An 8,407-nucleotide genomic window follows, 5' to 3' on the forward strand; every position below is an offset into this window, starting at 1 on the left:
TCCAGCTAGTCAGGGGATATCTATGAGTACCCTAGCCTAAACACCACGTTTACGCTAACAAGTGATTACTCTAATACTCAACCGGAAGAGGATTAAAGTAAACTCATAAACCAAAGAACAATAAAACAAGAACTTACTAGTATTAGAAGTCGAATTACTGAAGAATCTTAGAAGCAAGCCTCGGGTTAGGAGACTTGATCCCGCAGGTACAACTCGGAGTAGACACCGACAGGCCGGCCTTCCTCCGATCCACACCTCCACTCTATCTCTCTCAATCTAGTAGAAACTAGAAGATATATTTCTACTTTACATTGGTTGCTAAGCCTAAAAATAAATATTATATAGAGAAGAGGTTTTCCTTCGAGGGCACCCCTCAATCTCTATGATAATTTCTTGTCTCCTCCAGGGGCCAGGGGGCCTTGCTTATATAGTCCTCCCCTTCTATGCGTTTTTGGGTCGATAGTCGAGGTGGTACTATGTTTTTCTTGATCCAATAGGTCGGTGGAATATCCCAAGCGAAAGAGTCCTGATTTGGCTCCAACAGGGGGGCGGGCGCCCAGGCTACGAGGGCGGGCGCCCTGGGCCTGGCCCCTTTCGGGCTCCGCTTCCTTCCCGTGGCTTGTGGAGTCTTCTAGATGGTAGAAAATTGCGCGGTGGGTTGATATCTCTATGTAATCCCGACATGTGGGCCTTTCTTCCTTATTTCCTGATAACCCCCTGCAGAAATAGACAAACACCAAAACTCGTGGAATTCTGTCAGATAAAACCCTAAGTCTAGATGTTGATTTTATTTGGATCCTTTTCTTTGTTTATTTGATAATTAAATTTGATACTTAAGGACCGTCAACAAACTCCCCCAAGCTTACCTCTTGCTCGTCCCTGAGCAAGGATGAACTCAAGAGTTTCTACAGTGGTTTCATTTCTTAGAAGTACACACGCATTTAAGCAAGATCTCATCTCTGAGTTAGAATAAACTGTTAAGACTTAAAACTTACTTACATTACCTACACCATAGGACTTGTAACCGTCACTTCTGTCTTGAGTGGTTAAAAGATAGAACAGTCTAGCCAAGTGCCATGTCTTTTATTCTTGATAGCTATAGCTCTGGGGTTTTTGCAGATTTTCAAATAAAACTCAGAAATTCCTTGTATGATTCTCTCAGGTCTCTCTTTTGTGGTATTTTTGGATCCTTACCAAGGCAGTGATGGTATATGCCTTCTCTCAAGATATGTGGTATTTGTGGTATGAAGCATAGTGACATTGTCTTCTCTCTCACCCTACTCTAATAAGGCTTTAATATCTGGAGCTCATAGGTGGGAGATAAAGTATAGATACTTACAAGACATTTATTGCATAGTCAAACCATGGATCCAAAGAAACAAATCAATAAGCCAAATCAAGATGTGCATGTGAATGGTGTCTGGTGATGATGGTGATAATGGTGGTGGAAGTCTAATTCTACTTTGCTCTTTGAGGGGATACATACCTTCCTTGCTTTTGAAACTTTATGAGGAGAATGAGATGCTCTATATTTTCTTTCTCTTTCCTCTCAGGTGGGTATCTTGTACCCCTAATTCTACTGTCGGACACTTGTCCATTTTTACCTCTCGTCTCACTTTTTTTTCCTTTTTCTTCGAGGTTCCGGGCACTTGCCCCTTTTTATTTCCTCGTATCTCTTTTTTTTTCTTTTTTTTTCTTTCAGAGCATTCATCTCTTGAGATAATATAGCAAGTGGTAGTAACAAGATAACTTGAGCATTTATTTCACAAGGGGAAAACAGAAATATTTTTAGTTATTCTCTCCCGGATTAGGAGTAGAATACTTTTGGGTAAATGTGGAGATGGAAATGAGTGGATATATGTGGATGGTACTTCCGGAGTAGAAGTAGCATGTATGAGTGAACGTGCAAGTGAATCTTGATTTTAACCACATGACAAGCTCCTAAGGGTCTACACAGCTTGACCACACTCAATGCTCATAAGCAGTAAAAAGTAAATGTGTGGCTCAAAGTCTAGCAAGCATGTATATATGGCTGTGGTAGGATTTTAAACTCTCATCATACAGGAACTCATCATGTGATATTTTAAAGATTTTCAAAGATAAAATTCTCCAGAATTCTAGCATCTCTAGGAACAGATAAACAGCAGCTCAACCTTCCCATATCGTATCCGTTAACAACTTAGACTTCAGATCAAGTTTTCATCCCACAAGTTTAGGTCTAGAGCAAGCCTTAAATTATAACAGTTATATCTAAACTTGAGAGAGAACTTCAAATTTGCAAATTAGGCAGAGCAACTATTCATCATATCCATGCTTAAGTTTTATTAGATACAGATTAGCATAGCCACTTTATTTATTTATTAAACACACTAAGCAAAATATATATAAGCATAAAATCTTTATTTGGTTTTTCATAGTTATGTGTATTTATATTCTAATATAGTATAAGTATAAAGATAGATAGAAATACTTATCGAGATAAATGGGGGTGCTCTCCCCCAAGCTGAATTTTGACGTAATTTCTCTTGATGTAGCTAGCAGGTGGCAGAGGTGTGTTTGAAAGTCAGCAGTATTTTGACAGCGATTAGAATGTCCTCCGTCTGCTAGTCTTCTTGATTCTTAAATTCTGTGGAGCTCAAATAGACAACAAAGCTTGTGGAACTGGTTAAGTGTTAGCATAAATATCTAGCCTTTATCATGTTGAGACTCCTTAATAAATATTACTCCCTGTTTTTATATTTTTGTTTTTATAAAGCAGAAAAATATTTATTTTATTTTTATGCCACCACAGTGAATGTACTTATGGGTTTTATGCCACTCGTCTACTCACATGGGGCTTACAGTTTTTTTCACATTTTTATTTTCTTTCTAGGATAATACGAACATGATTAACTAAGTAAACTATTTGAAATAATTAAAAGGGAAAGGATAACTACCAAGTTTACCTCTTGGCAAGGCGTTCGGTGTTTTTAAGTCCTCCGAGCGGGACTCTCCATTTTCTTAATCGTCCTGGGATTCGCTGGATGACGTAGTCGGTGATTCCGGTGGCGCCTCCTCTTCGTGTGTAACTGTATTCTCTCTCCACACCTGACTCGGTGCTATGGTCTCCTCAGGACAGTTATGTTCAAGTGGTATGTCTTCAGTCCTTATCACTTCTTCTTCGTAGTCTACCCATCCGTCCTTGATGATTTGCCTCCTCTGGTTGCGGTTGCGATGTCTTCTTCTTGTCCTGACCTGCTTAGAGTCTTCAACTATATAGTTAGGGTCAGTAAAACAGCGGCATACCTACTCAGAGGAGAAGTGTATGTGGACTTCTCCGGTTCCAATATAGATGATGGCTTTGATAGTGCTGAGGAACTGTCTTCCAAGGATGGTGGGTGGATCATATTCATCTTCTCCCATGTCAATAACTTGAAAGTCATCTATAGCTGAATGTATATTGGTTGTAGGGGCATGGTTTCATGCAGGAGCTGATAAGTGACTACGACCATTATGTTGACGTCAGATCCGGTGTCATAGAGTGTCCTCTGAAAAGAGTATCTGTTGATTGTGCACTCAATGCTTAGAACACCAGGGTCGTCCTTCTTGATCAAGAAAGGTGACTTGAGTCGACGATCTTGACCTCCTTGAACTGCAGTGACCATCTTAGCTGACTCGGTCCACATTTGCTTGTTCCTGTTCCTCCTGTTGGTCCTCTTCCTTGGTTGATGTCGAGGTTGCTCTGAAGTTTGTGTAGTCTTGTTCTTGAAGGAAAGTCTCCTTCTTCCCCTTGATGTAGAGACTGATCTTGGCAGCATTAGCGTAGATGACATCTCTAGTGTTTAGGAATGACCTCCCTAAGATGATGGGTGCCCTCTCCTCAGTACCAGTCTCTATCACCATGAAGTCTGCTAGAGCGTATAAGGTACCAACTCGGACGCAGAGGTTCTTCAATATTTCCTTTGGGAAACTGAGTGTCCGATCTGCAACCCTAGGCATAATGTTGACGCTGGAGCCAAAGTCGCAGAGTGCTTCTGGGAAGTCCACCATGCCGATGGAGATCGGGATGACGGGACGTCCTAGATCACCTCTCTGAGTAATTAGGCCTCTGTTGATTCCAACCTTGATGTTGTTGAGGACGGTTGTAGTAATAGTTGTTATTGTTGTTGATGTAGTTCACGTCCTCAAGCATCTTAGGGCAGTGATTGCCTGAGCGTCCAGTATCTCCAGTGTGTTTGTGCTCGTAGATCCTAGTTCTTCACTTGGTGGAATCTGGGAGTTGTAAAACTCCTTCATATTATGCTCGAAGTGTTCCTGCTCATAGAGACAAGGTAGAGATCAAGTGCATGAGCCCTGTTGGTGGAAAGATAATCTATCTATATTTATGTTTTGTTTATATCTTCCAAAGATTGGATGTGCAATACTTTAGCTTATATGATTAGGAGTGTGGGGTCACGAAGATAGTACTAAGAACAAAGATTAAAGGACTAAACATGTTGAATTAATTGAGTTGGTTAATTTGGAGTTATAAATCATACATGTTTGTCTCTTTATTTATGTGAATGCCAGAACCAAGGAGGAGCTTATAAAAGTGTTAGTCAAGTACCTTAAGATGTTACCTTACTTGAAGAGTGATGGTACAGTATCACCTTGTGGAAGCTTTCCTTTCTTAGCGGTTGTGCATCGTGTTTGTGGCACCCTCCATGAATCATCTCTTATGAGCTACGTCTTTCTTGTGCAAATTGTTAAACTTCATGTGTCACTTTCTTCATCTCTAATGAGTTTGCATCTCAGGACTTCCCAGGTTGTTATTGAAAGTTTTCCTACAGGGGTTAGTCCAATAAAATATACCAATATCTACTCAAACAGTTTTTAGTTCAGTAACCAAACTAGACTCCATGTCTAATCAGATTAAGGAAGGCTATTTAACCTAAGCACCACGCTTAATTTAAATGCCATTGGAAGTGTGACCAGTACTTCCAAACTAACACTTACTAGGATAAACAAAGGTAGCATGATGGCTTTTATAGAGATCTACTCAAGTGGAGATGAAGTAGTGTGATTAGTATTTAATAAATTGAGCATGTCTCAAAGGTAAGGACAACCAACATAGCAACATGGCAAAGGATGTTTTATGTAAAGTACTCCCCCAAGCTTGAATTTTGCAAAATTCAAGATTGGATGAATTTAATTTAATGTTGCATGATGATTGGTTGGGCATACCTTGCGCTTGTCATTCATCCGATCTTCTTGCTCCAATCCTAGAAAGGTTAGTGGCAAGAATACCCGAAGGAATATTTCTACAATTATCTTTATATGCTCAATACACAAGGCAATGTTGCAAATAATTAGAAGTGCTTGTTTTAGGACACTAAGCTTGTCCTTGGGGAACCATCAATTAACTCAACGAGATCTGCAATATTTATTATAGACATATGCATCGACAACCGCCCTTTTAAAGTTTTTATAAATAGAAAAGAAGAGGGGGTTGGAGATCTCAAATGTGGTAAGGATGGAGAGACAAATTGATTGGAGAGATGTTTTATATGAGCAAGGACTGGGTGAGGTATTTATGAAATAACTTCCATGCTCACTGTTGTTTCTCTCATTCTCAAACTCCAAGGATGATTCTTCATGAATGATTAAAATTCCTCTAGGATTGTCTCTCAAGTTTGTTTTATCTATCCATTCAATGGTGATAGCACATGGATTTTTAATGCCCTCTAGCCATTGATGTTGCTCTTCTCGATCCTCCTTGCGGTCGTTGTGACCTTTATGCATGGGCTGTCTAGATAGATTCATAGGATCATCGGGAGGTTCAAGAGAAAGAGCATAGTAGAAATTATTAAGTTCAAGGATGGGTTGGATAGCCGAATCATGGGATTGGAATGTTTGGAAATCGGCTATTGAAACTTCCTTTCCTTGTCTGGGAGATGATTCCTTCTCTATCTCTAAGATTTTTCTATGAAGACTAGTACAAGAAAGATGTCCACGAACGAAGACATACCTTCCTTTACTAATAGATAAAGAAAGAAAGACTCTACCAAAGGTTATATGATTAAGACCAATGTGAAAATATCTAGGAAAAACATGGTCTTGTAGGGCTAGGTCTAAACCAGAATTTATAGAAAGATTAAAAGATTCCCTAGGTGTAGCTAAAAGTGCATTATCTTCTTGATTAAAAGATAGGACCTCAGCTATAGAAAAGGGTTGGTTTTGACCTATTGCAATCAACTCCGGACAGAGATCATAATTAGGGGCAGGACGTGTTGACTCCCATGGTCTATGGCTGGTCTCCGAAGGTGCAAAGAATTTAATTATAGGTATGGAATTTGAGTTATCCATAAAGATAAAAATAAAAGGATAAAAGTATAAAAGTATAAAAGTATAATACAAGATAATAGCAAGACTCAAAGTTATCTCAGCAAACCGTCTTTGTCCCCGGCAACGGCGCCAGAAATGCTTGTTGATATTTGGTAACGCAATTAGAAAATGATCCGCAAGCGCACGGATATCGGTGAGCATTTCACCCGGGAGGTTATCCAGAGTTATCGTATTTATATTTTTACCACTGGGAGAAAGGGTGCATCGGACTAACCAAATCTATTGCTACTATCCCTTTAGGCTACAAAGAATGTCTCTCGATGTGAGTGATGTATAGAGAAGACTGCAACCGTAGTCTCATTCTAACCTTGGTAAGGATGATCTACTGTTCTATTGGGGAGGCTCACGGAATCTAGACAACACAAAGGATGTTCGACCCGCACCTATAAACCTACCCGTCCAGCTAACGAGATGTGATCTACAAAGGTAACTCGGAAATGTCACGTTCCTCGCTACTACCACGGTCCAGCTAGTTAGGGGATATCTATGAGTACCCTAGCCTAAACACCACGTTTACGCTAACAAGTGATTACTCTAATACTCAACCGGAAGAGGATTAAAGTAAACTCATAAACCAAAGAACAATAAAACAAGAACTTACTAGTATTAGAAGTCGAATTACTGAAGAATCTTAGAAGCAAGCCTCGAGTTAGGAGACTTGATCCCGTAGGTACAACTCGGAGTAGACACCGACACGCCGGCCTTCCTCCAATCCACACCTCCACTCTATCTCTCTCAATCTAGTAGAAACTAGAAGATCTATTTCTACTTTACATTGGTTGCTAAGCCTAAAAAGAAATATTATTTAGAGAAGAGGTTTTCCTTCGAGGGCACCCCTCAATCTCTATGATAATTTCTTGTCTCCTCTAGGGGCCAGGGGGCCTTGCTTATATAGTCCTCCCCTTCTATGCGTTTTTGGGTCGATAGGCGAGGTGGTACTATGTTTTTCTTGATCCAATAGGTCGGTGGAATATCCTGAGCGAAAGAGTCCTGATTTGGCTCCAACGGGGGGCGGGCGCCCAGGCTACCAGGGCGGGCGCCCTGGGCCTGGCCCCTTTCGGGCTCCGCTTCCTTCCCGTGGCTTCTGGAGTCTTCTAGATGGTAGAAAATTGCGCGGTGGGTTGATATCTCTATGTAATCCCCGACATGTGGGCCTTTCTTCCTTATTTCCTGATAACCCCCTGCAGAAATAGACAAACACCAAAACTCGTGGAATTCTGTCAGATAAAACCCTAAGTCTAGATGTTGATTTTATTTGGATCCTTTTCTTTGTTTATTTGATAATTAAATTTGATACTTAAGGACCGTCAACAATGATGACGGGCGATTCCCCTCCCTTAGCAACCTGTTTCTACGTCATGGGGGGTCGCTCGAGACTGTCCAAGAGCTCATCCGGGGTGTCAAGGCGCGCACGGAGGAGGAGATGGAAAACTGGTGCCCTGATCGGATCCGCATTCGGGCCTCCACCGACCCATCTGAGCCTAACATCTTTATGGATGATCGGAAGGAGGCCGAAAAGTGGGAACATCTCGAGGAGCTTCGCCTCTGGATGAAGCACGTGGTGGGGCTCCTGTCTGACATCGTCAACAACGGGCTCGGTCCAGCTTATTTTGTAAGTGTCCTTGGACCTTAATTTCCATAGGACGTTTAGTTTTCTATTCTCACTGTTCAACCGCTGGCTCACAAGATCTGAAAGAGACCTCCCGCATAAAGTTGAGTTTTATCCACGTGATGAGGGGCGGCTGGGAGCAACTCCCTCTTCTCAAGGACCAACTCCTCGAGTCGCAGGAGAATCTCCTCAAGGCCTACAAAGAGCTTTTGGCGCTCGAGGAGGAGAAAAAGGAGAGGGAGGCCGCTTTGGCCGAAGCTCGAGAGACCTCGAGGAAGGCGGTGGAAGAGGCCACACGGCTGAGGGAGTGAATTATGACGGTCGAGGAGGTTGCATCCAACGCCCGTTAAGAGGCCGCGTTCTATAAGGAAGCCGCCACCGATCTTGATGAGGAAAAGGTCCTTATCAAGGCTGACCTCGCCTCTGCCCGAGAAG

This window comes from Sorghum bicolor, chromosome 8, assembly GCF_000003195.3.
Source record: "Sorghum bicolor cultivar BTx623 chromosome 8, Sorghum_bicolor_NCBIv3, whole genome shotgun sequence".
Lineage (NCBI taxonomy): Eukaryota > Viridiplantae > Streptophyta > Magnoliopsida > Poales > Poaceae > Sorghum > Sorghum bicolor.